Here is a 13,898-nt window from a genome sequence, read left to right as displayed (position 1 = left end):
CCAGGAGAGAAATGTCTGAAGTGTCCTTGTTCTGCTGATGCCTTTATGGCTTTTGGCTTCCTTACCACCCCATTGATGGTGTCTTAATAAAAAATGCCCTCTCAGTAGGATGTTTGAAGTGAGAAGGGGAAGTGAGGAGAGTGTTGGGCTGTAGCACCTTGCAGGCACGCTTCTGAGCCTTGCTGCTTGTCTGGCTTGTTCTGGTACTCTGTGCTTTTGGAGAAAGGATGGCTTGGTCTTGGAGAGGAGGTAAAATCCTGCTGTGCTGCTGGTCTGAAGAAAGCTCTAAAGGGAGTGCAGGGTTTGGGTTTTCTCAACTATCCCCTAAGAACAATCCAGGGATTGGGATTTCCCAGATCTGATGCCACCCCACCCCCCCCCGAGGCTCCAGCAGCCTTCCCGATGCTCAGGAAGGAACAAAAGAAGTTACATGATACCACTTCTCTTAACCACACACTGAGATGCTTTGTCTGATGAATGGCCTGGAGCAATAATGTGCACCTGAGAAGCGCGTGCTGCGTGGAAGGTTGTCAGCAAGACAGGAAGAGCAGAAGCCTGGGCTCCTGCTTGTGTGATGACTGCCTTCTGGGGCTTGGGCTTCCACAGCCGTAGCTCCAGGGCTTCCCAGCTGTGCTCCTGTCACAGGCAGCCTTGTCCCATCTGCTCAGCCTTGCTCTTTTCAGAAGGGGGTTCGTGCTGTCCCACATGAGTCCCGTTGGGCCGGGGGCACGGGGAGGTGGATGTGTGGCCGAGTCCTTTTTCCTGGGTGGACACTAGGTGGCAATGCCTCCCTCGTAATGCCCTGCCGAAGGCGAGTGGTGCGGGGATTCTGATGGGCTTTATAGCTGGGTATTGATCTTTTTCTGTACAAGTTGTTCTGATAACTAACTTCCTTTGACCGGAAGCTGATGCCTCTTCCCTGCAAGCAGCAGAGAACACTGTGCTTCCCAACTGTTGGGATAAGATGGGTCTGAAGACATGGGAATGGCTGAGTTTTCCAGCAGGAGACAGCTGAGCCTTTCATGCAGCTTTCTCTGTTCTGACGTGGGCCGTGCTGGCATTCCTCTGACAGCCGTCGGGTGCTTGGGTTGAGCGAGCATGGGCAGCTGGACCTGCACATGGAAACTTGGCACATCCATGGCCATCGATGACCTTGTGAAGGCAGAACCTTCTGCTCCCACCCTGCAGGGACAAAACTCTGCGTGGAAGGAGTCGCACCTGCTAACTGAAATGTAGACACCCATGTCGGGGGGCGGGATCGTGGGGGCACAGCGAGGAGCTTGGGAAGCCTCTGGAAGTCTGCTCCTGCTGCCGGCACTGCACACGGCAGGAACAGTGACTCCCCTTCCCGAGCTGCCACCCAGCCTGGGCCGGTAAATTGTGTTTGACCTGGAGTCTGGCTCCAGGTCGATGGCCAGTTTAGTGTAGTGTGAGAGGCTTGGTTAACTAGACAGTGCTGGAGCACTTCTTTCCATCTCTTTTTACCCAATAATGGCTAAAAAATGACTTCTGTAATGGTTTTGTTTGTTTTGCTAAAGGAAGAAACACAAACTTCCAGGCTCTGGGCAAAATCAAAGATGAGTTTGGATCTTGACGTTAAACCAGAAATGCGAGTCCTTGAGCAAAACAGCCAAACATCTGTATGGAGAACCCTGTTTGCTGATTGGTTTATCAAAAAGCACTGGCCTTTGAGAAGTTTGCTGCTGGAATTTTATTTTTGCCTAAAATGCCTCTTCCCCCCCCCCCCCCCCCCCCCCAATTAAAAGGCTTGACAAACATCTTCATCACGTTCCTTGGAGAAACTGTTCCAAAGGTTGGTTACAGCTCAGAAGTGGTCTTGTATTTCCAGTCTGGGTTTATCGACTCTTAGCTTGTAGCTCCTGTGCTGAGCCCAGTGTTTGCTCAATTAAAATATCATCTGATCTCACAGGATGCTTTCCCAGTGCCTCACCTAAGATGAGCTCTTAGGCAGAAGCTCTTCCCTATGAGGGTGCTGAGGCGCTGGCACAGGGTGCCCAGAGAAGCTGTGGCTGCCCCATCCCTGGCAGTGTTCAAGGCCAGGTTGGACACAGGGGCTTGGAGCAAGCTGCTCCAGTGGAAGGTGCCTGTGACAGGGGGTTGGAACTGGATGAGCTTTAAGGTCCCTTCCAACTGAAACCAGTCTGGGGTTCTATGAAAACCAGCCACGTGTGTCAAACAACCCAAAAAGAGCTTGCCTGGGCTGCAGATATCCTTTGAGGAGCTTAGGCAAGAGGGAAGCAGAGCCAGCCTGGGTGTCCTGTCTATGGTACCAGCCCCACGAACAGCTTTCTGCTCCTGCTCTGGTAGCTTGCAGGGTTCTTCCCAAAGCTGGAGACAAAACCTGATGGATTTTGCAAAGCCCAGAGCAGCAGTAGCACAGTGAGATGATGACATGGGGGTTTGGCTGCACCCCATGACCCAAAACCCACCCAACAGAGAAAAAGCTTTCAAAACCCTGCAGATGCTGGAAACACCTTTGCCACTGCACACTGGATGTGTTTGTGTCTGGGAACAGCAGCCCTGGGTGCTAATGGCCCCTGGGGGGTCTTTCCCCTGCCAAGGGAGTGGAAACCCCCTTAGTGACCCAACTCCAGGGGGGTCAAATATTGCCCCAAGCACAGGAGGGCACAGCCCGTGCTGCCGGCACGCTGGGGAAGAAAGGAATTTCTGTGTAAATGCTGTTTACCTTTGGGTTTCTCACTTCCCCTCGGGCAGACAATCCCGGCCCTCAGCACGGCGCTGCATGAACGGGCTGTTCAATGTATTTTTGGGAGAAGGGAAAAAAAAAAACCCTCTGAAAAGAGCCTCTTTCAGCTAATAATGAAGTGAATATTATATTAAGAGTGAAAACATATTCAGGGTAACTTACAGAGCGAGACAGAAAACCTTTTCATAACACCCTGGCCACAAACACAACTGCCAATTAAACCGACTTCATTCGCTGGCCTGTGCCAAGACAAACGAGGGGCATGGAGCAGAGCACGATGGAGCCAGTGCATTCGGTGCCCAGTTGGGTTTGGCCTGGCTGGCAGCACCGAGGGGTTTCCGCTCCGCTGACATTCAGAGGCAGCTGTGGAAATGAAAAGGTGAGAGTCACAGAATCATGGAATCCCAGACTGGTTTGCGTTAGGAGGGACCTTAAAGCTCATCAAGTCCCAACCCCTGCCACGGGCAGGGACACCTTCCACTGGAGCAGCTTGCTCCAAGCCCCTGTGTCCAACCTGGCCTTGAGCACTGCCAGGGATGGGGCAGCCACAGCTTCTCTGGGCACCCTGTGCCAGCGCCTCAGCACCCTCACAGGGAAGAGCTTCTGCCTAAGAGCTCATCTCAGTCTCCCCTCTGGCAGGTTAAAGCCATTCCCCTTGGCCTGTCCCTCCATCCCTTGTCCCAGGCCCCTCTCCAGCTTTCCTGCAGCCCCTTTAGGCACTGGAGCTGCTCTCAGGTCTCCCCTTCAGGAGCCTTCTCTTCTCCAGGCTGACCCAGCCCAGCACTCTCAGCCTGGCTCCAGAGCAGAGCTGCTCCAGCCCTCGCAGCATCTCCATGGCCTCCTCTGGCCTCGCTCCAACAGCTCCACATCCGTCCTGTGCTGTTGCCCCAGAGCTGGATCAGGGCTGCAGGGGGGCTCCCCAGAGCACAGCAGAGGGGCAGGATCCCCTCCCTGAGCTGCTGCTCACACTCTGGGGGTGCAGCCCAGCACACGGGGGGGTTCTGGGCTCAAGCACTCACTGAAGCCAGGTCATGGGGAGCTTCCCATGGACCAACAGCCCCAAGTGCTTCTCCTCAGGGCTGCTCCATCCAGTCTCCCTCAGGCTGTTTAGTGTGGCTGCAGCTGTGCAGGGCTGTGAGGCAGCAGCGAGCCGGCAGGGCAGGCGCCAGCAGCAGTATGTCTTCCCCCTGTTCCGTTGCCACCATTCCTCACCAGGCTGTGAAAGACATTAGGGCTGGTGCCATTCACTGATGAGTATTCCATGCTGACCCTAACTGGGAACAATTAGCAGTTGTTTTAGCAAACGCATGTCTGTTTGTCAGGGTTCCCAGCTCTGAGTGCAGACACAAGCATCCCCTTCCCCGTCTGGAGCAGGGACCATGGCCAAAGGAGCTCCCTGTGGTTGAAGGTGCTCTTGGGAGAAGTCCAGTTTGTTCAAGGCTGAGCATTCCCAGCCCCTCAACATGCCTGCTGGTCTCCCTCCAGGGTGGTGGCTGTCCCCAGTGCAGATGCGAGCAGCTCCCTGCTCTATGGCTTGCCCAGGTCAGAGAGAAGCTACAGAAATGCTGATGGAGCCGGAAGCTCGGCCCTCGGCTCCCCCCCCAGGCTCCTGTTACATCTGCTCTCTGTGGGAGTTGGAGCCACAGGAGATGCTGCTCCAAATCAACAGGGACCTTGTTAACTTGTCCTTACCTGGGAAGGAGGGCGACGGCAGTAGGGGAGACTGCTTTGGGCAGTGGGGAGCTCACACCTTGGCCATTGACTGTGTGGCAGGCCCCAGCCTGGCCCCCCAAGTGCCTGGGGGTCTGCTCCCTACCACAGAGCGGGGCTTCCCTTGCTCTCTGGGCACTGGCAGGGAAGTGGGAGCTCTCTGATGTTCCTGGGCTTCTTTTATTTTCAGCTTTTGGGAAAAGGTAAATCAGACTTGAGCTGTTTTTCTGGGGTCTTGCTGTCTGTGCCCTGCTCCCCACGCACACCTCGTGTCAGGTGTACCTCAGTGTCTCCCCTGCCTCTGCCCCAGTAAGGAGCATCCTCTTGCATAAAGCCAGACAGGGACCATGCCTGGAAGACTGGGGGGTCCAGAGAAGGTAATAAAGAAGGTTGTGAAGTGATGGGGGCAAAAAGAGACTCCAAATCTGCTTTAAAGTAAGACTGAAAGCTGTGGCTTGATTCTTGACCCTTCTGAGGAATGGGAAATGAGGGGTGTGCTGCCCAGCACAGTGGAGGAAAGGCAATTTCCAGCTCTGCTCCCACAGGTGCTGGTACTTCCCTGGCTTTGTAAGCAGCAGAGATGCTGCATGCTGGTGAGGCTGGTCCTGAAAGTGAGGAAGGCTGGAGCCAATGCACGCCTGTAAGACCTAGGCTTGGAGCAGCCCAGGGAAGGGTGGGTGAGGAAACCACCGGGGCTTCCTCAGCAGCACCGAGCCTTTGTCCTGAGTGTTCTCACTCTTGGAGCTCTGATTGCTCCATGAAACCCACAGCAAGCCCCAGAACTGGCTCTCTGCAGCTCAGGGCACTCGGGGTCCTGCCAGGGGGAGCAGGCAGCCTGCTGGGGTGGGACACTGGAAATGCCAGGAGCTGGGGTTTGCAGACAGGGGCTGAGCAGTGGCTCAGCTGCCGGGGACTGGCTTGGTTTTCCATGGCCTCACATTTTCCTGTGCTGGAGAGTTTGCAGAGAAGGTGGAAAATGCAGCAGCCGGGAGGGGAAAGAGGGCAGAGGGAAGGTGAGTGGCTGGTGGGGAAGGGTTTGCTTTGCCGGGGTGTTTGGACCTTACACACCTGCCAAGGCAGACTGCACTGCCGGACAGTGTCAGGGAACATGGACATGGTCCCACCAAACCCTGTGGCTGTGGGCAGTGTCCCCTCCCGAGGTGGGTTGGTGGAAGGCAGGGTGCTGCCTTGCCTTCCTGGCTCCCACAGGATGGGCCAGCAGCCCTGCGGTGCTCATGCAGGCTGGGGATGCTCGGAGGGTGCCGGGGACTTGCCAGGCCAGAGAGCGCGGGGATGGGCTCATGTCTGCTGCCGTGCCGCAGCTCCCTGCCGTGGATCTCAGCAGGGACCAGCTGAGGCAGCGCCCGTGGCCACCTGAGGCGTCCCTCTTGGCCTGCAGACATCCAGGACTGCTGCTTGGTCAGCTCATTGCTGCTTCTGAGGGGGTTGCAGCAAACCGGACTCCAAGAGGAGCCATGAGCTGGGTGCGGAGTGGCTTGAATGCACCTGAGAGGGCAGCCGGGCTCTGCCCTCGGTGCTGCTGCCTGACTTGCAGGCAGACCCGGCGGCGCGGTGGGATGGGGCATTTCCTCGGGCCCGTCTCTGCTGGAGGGATGTTTGGTTTGCAGCGCTGGTGTTTGGAAGCTTGGAGAGCTGACAGTGCCTGCGGGCTCCGCCTGCCCACTGAGCAGGGCAAAATGATGAGGGATGGAGGGGGAAAAGATAACTCAGGGGTACCCCAGGGCAAGGCAGAGGGCAAGAACAGGCAGGTAAAACATCAAAGGAAGACTTCATCCTCTGCAGATACTTAGATGGACTCCTCTTGCCAAGAGGAGTCTTTCCTCTTTCAGCAACTTGAGGGATCGCTTTCTCTTGAACCCTTTCATTCTTTCCTCTTCTCTTATGTCCCATCCTCACAGCCATCTCCATCTCTTCCCTCCCACAGTGCTGGAGTCCCATCTGGGTATCAGCTATCCTGCCTTCCCTTCATCCAGCAGAAGCATTTCATGATGTCTTGAGGAGATCCACCAGCACCCAGGGAGCTGGGACCCATGGTCTGGCACTGCTCTGGGAGGAGATGTTATCTCCAGATAGTGACCTTCCTGATAACAGCCATCGAGCCTCCACCCTTCCCCATCTCCAGTGATCTTGCACATGCCCTGAGGGTTTGTGCCATTTGCTGGGGCAGGAGAGGGGCTGGGGCCGGGGACAGGGATGGAGCAGAGTCCCACAGCCCACCCCTGGCACTGCTCGGGGACACCAGGGCATGGCTGACCCCCTCACAGGCATGGTGGCACCCCAAGAAAGCACCTTTCCTTAGCTCAGGACTGATGCCCACATGTCAGGGGCTGCCAGTGGGGGGAGAGTGTTTGCCACAGCAGCCTGACCTTTAAGGAAAGGTGGCAGGAGAGGTGGAGGGAGCAGAAATCCTGAATGATTATTTGTTTCTCACAAACTATATTTAGGCACCACTGGCAAAACCCACAAGTGCTGAGTTCTGCTGAATAAATATAGGAGCTTTGTGGTTCTTTCCCCCCGAGGAGAACAGGATTAGTAAGTTAATGGCAAATTGTATTTTGGTTTGACATACCTGAGGGTTTCCAGTCCAAGTTGAGCTCTTGATGCCATGATGACGATGATGGACCTAAGGCAGCACTGCCCCATCTTGTGATACCACCCGCCATGGCACTGGTTTAGGGTTTGGGTTCAACTTTGCGTTCTGGAGTATTTCATCAATGTTTGCATATTAGCATGTTTTTAAGCTAGAAGTAGCATGAAGCTGATGCCACTCCCGTAGCAAAGTCCTTCCCTAGTGGGATGCAGAGCCCCAGACTCCCTGTTCTCCCAAAGTCATCAAAATCCCATGTGCCTCAGGCTGGCTCCACTGGGATTTCAGCATCTGTCTGTTGTGGAAATGAGGCACTGGAGTAATTCAAGTCCTTATTACAGCAGCTCATCCACTGTAGCTCTTCTCCAGAGAGGCCCAAGTGGAGGCTTTGATGGAAATCATTGCACAGCAGCAGCACCCTGCTAAGCAGATAAGAGACACAGCTGAAGAACTGTTTGGAACTGCTCCTCTGACCAGGTTAGAGATGATGGTGTCCTAGCATGCTCCACACAGAGAAGAGGTGGTGAGAGGGGTACTCAAGGACGATTCAGTTCAGGAAGAAGGATGCTGGTACCAGGTGGTTTGTCAAGAGGAAGGAGTGATGCAGCCTTGGGTAAGAACCATCAGAAAGAGGGCAGTGACCTGAACGTGGACTGAGTTGGGGCTGGAAAGAGAAGAGATTCAACACGGTGTTTCCCAGCACTGATGAATTCTGTCCGGTAGCAGGGATTAAGACAGTGAGGTCGCAGGTGTGTGCCAGGGGCTGCAAACACTGAAGCCAGGTCTGGGCTGCTCCAGCCTGCTCACTACTGAGCTTTGCTGGAGGAGCTGAAACCAACACAACCCAAAAGCACTGCAAGTGCCAAACTGCCTCCCAGACCACCCTGATGAGTCCGTGGGGCTTGGAGGGTGCGTCTGTATCCAGCTACCACAGCAGTGCTGCAGCTCGCAGCAAGCACGAGGCAGGCTTCAACCACAGCGCTGATGCCGTTGCCAGCAAGTGGGGGCTAGCAAAAGGCCACCCATGCTGTGGGGCACCCAAGGGAGGTTGCCAGGTGACATCCATTGGGGTTGCACTGGAGATCTGGTTTGACCCAGGTTGAACTGTTGCAGATGTGCTTGGCCCATGGCACATTCAGAGCTGTCAGAGCAGCATGTGAGCAGTGCATAGGAGCAAGATGGGGATGCAGGAGCTTCCTGGAGCTTTCTGCTGGGCCATGGACATGTGCAGCTCTGGCTTTGGAGGGGCAGGGCTTGGGGATTCTCCAGTGCTTCCCAAATTACATGACCCGTCAGTGTGCACTTGCAGCCCAGAACCCCCCAGTGTGCTGGGCTGCACCCCCAGAGCGTGAACAGCAGCTCGGGGGGGGGGGGATCCTGCCCCTCTGCTGTGCTCTGGGGAGGCTGAGATGAGCTCTTAGGCAGAAGCTCTTCCCTGTGAGGGTGCTGAGGCGCTGGCACAGGGTGCCCAGAGAAGCTGTGGCTGCCCCATCCCTGGCAGTGTTCAAGGCCAGGTTGGACACAGGGGCTTGGAGCAAGGTGCTCTAATGGAAGGTGTCCCTGCCTGTGGCAGGGGTTGGGACTGGATGAGTTTTAAGGTCACTCCTAACACAAACCAGGCTGGGGTTCCATGATTCTGTGTTTCTATGATACGATTCTCTTTCAGCCCAGTAGCAGTGGAAGTGGCCAGGATCCCTGCCTGCACGTCAAGCCCCTTGCTGAGCACTTGCAGCACCCCAGGTTTGCAAAGCTGCCTCCTGGATTGCATTTGCTGGGATTTCAGCTGCTCCTTGGAGAGACACAAGGAATTGGCACAGACCTGGGGAGCATGGACATCCTGTGGGGCTCAGCTGCCATGGGGCCCCATCCCCTGGTGCTATGGGGCTCAGCCCCAGCCCGTGTCCTGCCTGGCTTCAGGCTGCCCCATCGTTCTCCTCCTCCTCTGGATCATATTTATTTATTTATACGGTGAATGTAATAAAACTCCACCAGGAAACGGAGGCGATTCCCTGCCATTCCATGCAAGCCAGCCCTGGGCTGGGGTGAACAAGGAGGCTCATTGTGCGGCACAGCCCTGCCTGCCAGCACCGAGCCACACGCGGGGCCGAGGGGCGAAGAAAGGGCTGTGTGTGTCTGTGCCTGCACCAGGGCTTGGGGCTGGCAGCGGCGGCTCGGCAGGATGGGGCGTCCTGGGGAGGAAGCTTCACTTCAGGGGCAAGCAGGGCCAGGGATGAAAGGGCTCCTGTGCTGGCTTGGGACGTCAGCAGGGAGCCCCACATGGCTTCCCCCAGCACAGGGTGCCTCCTCTGCCCACCCTTGTCTGCCAGGAAACAGGGCCGGGCACTGCAGGTCAGCTGGGGGGCAGATGGTCACCCCATGGCCCGGTCTGGCATCTCTGTGATCTGCTCTTCCCAGGGCTGAGCCAGCTGGGAGGCAGCTCCAGCCCTTCACCTACCTCCTTCAGGAAGCTGCTGCAAACTGCAGATGCTGCCGTCGGTAGGGTTCAGAGTGAATGCCTACTGCCACAGCTTGCATGGGTCCTGAACTTCCCCAGGGGGCCTGTATGGGTGAGTGATGTGGCTGGGAGCAGGACATGGTTCAGTTCAGTTTCTCCTTTAATGGGAGGGGGTTCTCCATGGCCAGGACTATGCATCCCAGCCCCGAGGAAGGCTGTAAGCATCCTGTTGTGCTGTCAGCTGCACCGCCAGCCTCACTGACAGCTCAAACACTGGACAGGACGTGGTGGGGGACTGCCCGAAGTCCCCCCCCACCCCTTGCTAGCCAGCTTCCCCCTGCGCTCTGAGTGGCAGGTACCTCAGGCACCCCACTGCCCTCCTGCCCCATCGCTCAAGGCCCATGGCTGCTTGTGGTCCCCACCCCTGTGCTGGTCTCTCAGGGCTCCTGGGGGTGCGACATGCCCTGTGCTGTGGCTTTAGTGCCTGCTTCGTGCCAACACTGCGTTGAGGGGGGTGTTGTGGTCCAGGGACCCTGTGGCCATTGTCCCTGGGGCTGGCCCCAGGACTGTCCCTCCGTGCCAACCCCACCTGTGCCAGACACAGAGCACCCACGGCTTCCCAGGTGATGGGGTGACCAGGCTGCAGCAAGCATCCCTGAGGAGCTTTTGACACCCACGTCCCTGAGCCCGGGCCGCAGTCTCCCTGCACCATGGGCTGGGGCTGTCATCGCACACACACAGAGGGGACGCAAAGCCAAGAGGTGACCAGGGGCCTGGGGACCCCGCCTGCTGCCTGCAGCTGCCTGCCCCTGCTCTGGGGTGGCTGGGTGACAATGGGGCGGTGGAGGGGGTGGGTGTTGAGCGCAGCAAATCCCCCCTGTGGCGCCAGCGGCTCCCACTACCTGCAGCGGCTCAGCCGGCCGTTAAGACAGGGAAGGCTGGGAGCAGCCATGGCTCCCATGGCTCCTGCAGGTACCAAGGCAGCACGCACAGGGGAAAGGGGTGAAAACCTCCCTGCTCCCCTGGGAATGTCTCTGCAGGCCCCTTGGTGTGGGGCAGAGCCAGGCGCTGCGGCCAGGGCAGGCTGTGCCAGGACAGCCAGGTCAGCAGCATTGCCAGCGAGGGGCACTGGGGGCTTCAGGAAGAGCTTTCCTTCCCCAGGATGGGTGGATTGGATCGGGCCCTAGCCTGGATAGGAGGAGCCCTGCAGAGCCTTTGGCATGGCTTGGGAGTGTTCCAACCGGGACACCAGGAGCAGTGGTGTGAGAAAAGGAGAGGACGGTCCTGTCCTGCAGGAGGTGCGTGCCAGTGTCCGAGTGCCTCAGCAGCAAGTGCCAGGGTATCAGCACCCAGCTGGGAGCCAGTGGAGCCTCCCAGGACATGGGGCTGGGGTGCTGGGTGCTCTGGGCTTTGTACTACCACTGCCCGTGCCCACGGTGCCCTTCCAGGAGTGGGTTGCCTCTGGTGGCACAAGCTGCGGGGTTCTGAGAAGCCACCACAGCCGCTGTAGTCGGATGTGCAGTGAATGGGGCTGGTTGGTAATTTCCCCGCACTGGGGGTCTCACTGATGTAATTAATGCCAGCATTAGGGAAGGGATGAGGTTTTTCCCTTCTGTTGGTACTGGCTGGGGTTGGGCAGGGTTCGTGCCCCATGTTCACCCATCTCCTCCCACCCGTTTGTTTAGGGTCTGCCCCCCAGAATCCTTATCTTCCCACCCGCTGCCTCCTGCCCATGGCGGGGACTCTGGCAGGTCACTCACAGGGGCTGTGGGGCACAAATCACCCCTTGCCCCATGCTGTCCATGGGGCTGGCACACGCATGTGCATCTGCATCACATAGGACTGTGCCTGGGGGTAGGAAGGGTTCAGGCTGGAGGATGGCTCCTGCAGTGACACAGGGGGGTGTCCCTAGGGCAGCTGCCCCCACAGGCAGGGCAGTGCCAGCCTGCAGCCCTCCGGGTGCCTGGCATGGGGTGGTCCCAGGACAGAGCCCTCCACCTGCTCCCCAGCCCATCCGGCCCCAGCAGTGGCATCCCTTTGAAATGGAAGCCACTGGCCTTTCGCACCAGCTATTCCTGTGAAATTCTTCAGGAAGGGAAAACCATCCCCTGGATCACTGCGTGGCTCCTTGTGGGCTGGCAGGGAGAGCGCGGGCTGCACTGCAGCCCAAGCTGGTCCCCGCGCGTGGCCCGTGGCCTGCCTTCGCTCTTTGGGTTTTCCCTCCCTGCCCCAGCCCCTGCCCGCAGACCTGCTCAGGGGCAGTCTGGGACCACCAAGGGGATGGGGCAAGGGTAGGACAGTGGGGCCCTCAGCACCCCACAGCAGGTCCTGCCTGCCCCAGACAAGGTGCAGCAGGACAGCACCCCAGGCTCCCTCCATAGCTCCATCATCCACTCCACAGCTTCATCACCCCCTCCCCAAATCCATCACCCTATCCCCTGCCCTATTGCCCTCTCTCCACCTCTAGCGATCTCTCCCCACCTCCAGCACCTCCTCCCCAGCTCCGCTTCCCACCCCCTGGCTCCATCACCTCCTCCACAGCTCTGTCACCTCCTCCTCTACCTCACTGATCCCACCCTGCCTCCACCACCCTCTCCCCACCTCCATCACCCCTGCCCAGCTCTGTCAACCCCTGCCCAGCTCACACGAGGGCTGTGCCCATCCCTGGCCTGAGGGGGATCTCCCAAACCCTAGGAACACCCCTCCATGGCTGGGCAGGACGGGTACTGCTGCAGACTCTTTGGACCCTGGGGTGGCAGTGGGGGATCTTTCTCCACCCCTGCTGTCCCTTCCTGCTCTCTTTCCTGCTCCCCTCACTGAGGCTCTTGCTGAGGTTTGCAAGGGCTGTTGATGGGAAGAAAGGAAATGGGGCAAAGCTGCTGCCAGGAACCACAGGCTCCCGGGCTCCTGTGATACGGCCCCGCTCCGCCGGCCTGGCTGCTTCCCGGGCAGGATTTCTGTGCAGCCTCTGTGAGCCCTTTCTTCCAGCTATTGATATTGGATTCCCAGCCCAGGGCCACTTCCAAGGCCGTAAATCTGCTGTGTTGCTCTACCTGGTGTTCTTGTTTTCACTGCGAGGCTTCCAGACCTGCTGGAGATCTCGGCTTCTGTGCATGGCTGTGTCCCTCCCAGCCCGGCACTGTGGTGCTGTGCCCTCCCCGGCTGCTGCACCCCTGGTGCGTGGGCACGGGTGGGCAGGCAAATATCCCTGTGCAAGGAAAGGAGGAATTCAGCCAACGCTGGTGACAGCCCCTGCGCACCACCACGTGTGGGGTGAAGCTCCGGGAAGGGTCCTTTGCTGTCCCCATGCCGGTCCCTGAGGCTTGGGCATTCCATGGAGCGCCCAAGGAAGGTGTTGGGGAGAGGGAGGAGCTCCCCTGGGGTGAGGGGCATCCACTCTTCTGTGTGAAAAGAGCCCCTTGACTCTAAACCCCCACGTATTGCTCTTGGCTAGGCTGCGGCACCTCCTGCCAAGAGCAACAGTTTTACATATTAAAGCAAAATTCAATTAAAAGACATTTGTTTGTGCCTTTGCCCCCCCTTCCCCCATTAACCCTTTGCCACCCTGGCAGCAGGGCCAGGAGGTACAAGGAAGGGCACCCTTGGGGGTGAGTGGGGATGGTGGGACTGGCACCATCCGGCTGCTGCCCAAGCTGGGTCCTGAGACCTTTGGGTGTCTCCAGGTGATGAGTCCAAGTTTCCCTAACAAATGGCTTCCTAAAGGGAGCCCTCGGTGGCAGGAGCTGGGCTCTAGGGTGCCCTGGAGCAGTGGAAGTGACACTGTTGGGTCCCTTACCCCACACAGGATGTGAATCCTGGGGCTGGAGGGCGGGTGGGATGAGGGATCCTGCAGGGGTGCTGCCAGCTCCTCTGTGGTTGACAATTTGCCCCCCAAAGATGGACTGCAGCACAAAGTACCCCAAACCCCCCCGTTTCCGAGAGCATGAGAGGAGGAGCATGGCCTCAGCTGTGGCGTGAAGTCCCTTGATGCCGGCTGCTGCTTCATCACCTGGGCACGTGGGATGGTGCTTCCCGGGAGCCTCCCCGGAGCTGGTGGCCAAGGGGACAAAGCCCCATCCAGCATCCTAAATGCCCCCAAATAACCCTTTTCCCAGGGCCCCAGAGCCGGGGTGAGCAGTCGCCCCGTGCGAGAGGGAAATTCTGTGGCGACAGCTTATCTCCCATACCGTTAGAATAACCGATAAGTGGCTCCCATGGAATTTCCTTATAGCGCTGGATCAGGGATGTTTGAGTAACGCATGGCCGGGTGTCAGCGTGTGGCTGGCGATTAGGAGCCGCGTTGACAGGTTGTTATGCTGTTACTAAAGGCATTGCAGGGCTGCGGGGAATGCCTGGGAACGGCGCGGCACCCGGACCCCCAGGCGCCAGCCTGTGCC

Source organism: Pezoporus occidentalis, unplaced genomic scaffold, assembly GCF_034315485.1.
Source record: "Pezoporus occidentalis ecotype Australia unplaced genomic scaffold, CSIRO_AGI_Poc_V1 ctg351, whole genome shotgun sequence".
NCBI classification, from domain to species: domain Eukaryota; kingdom Metazoa; phylum Chordata; class Aves; order Psittaciformes; family Psittacidae; genus Pezoporus; species Pezoporus occidentalis.
This window is presented reverse-complemented; position numbering follows the sequence as displayed.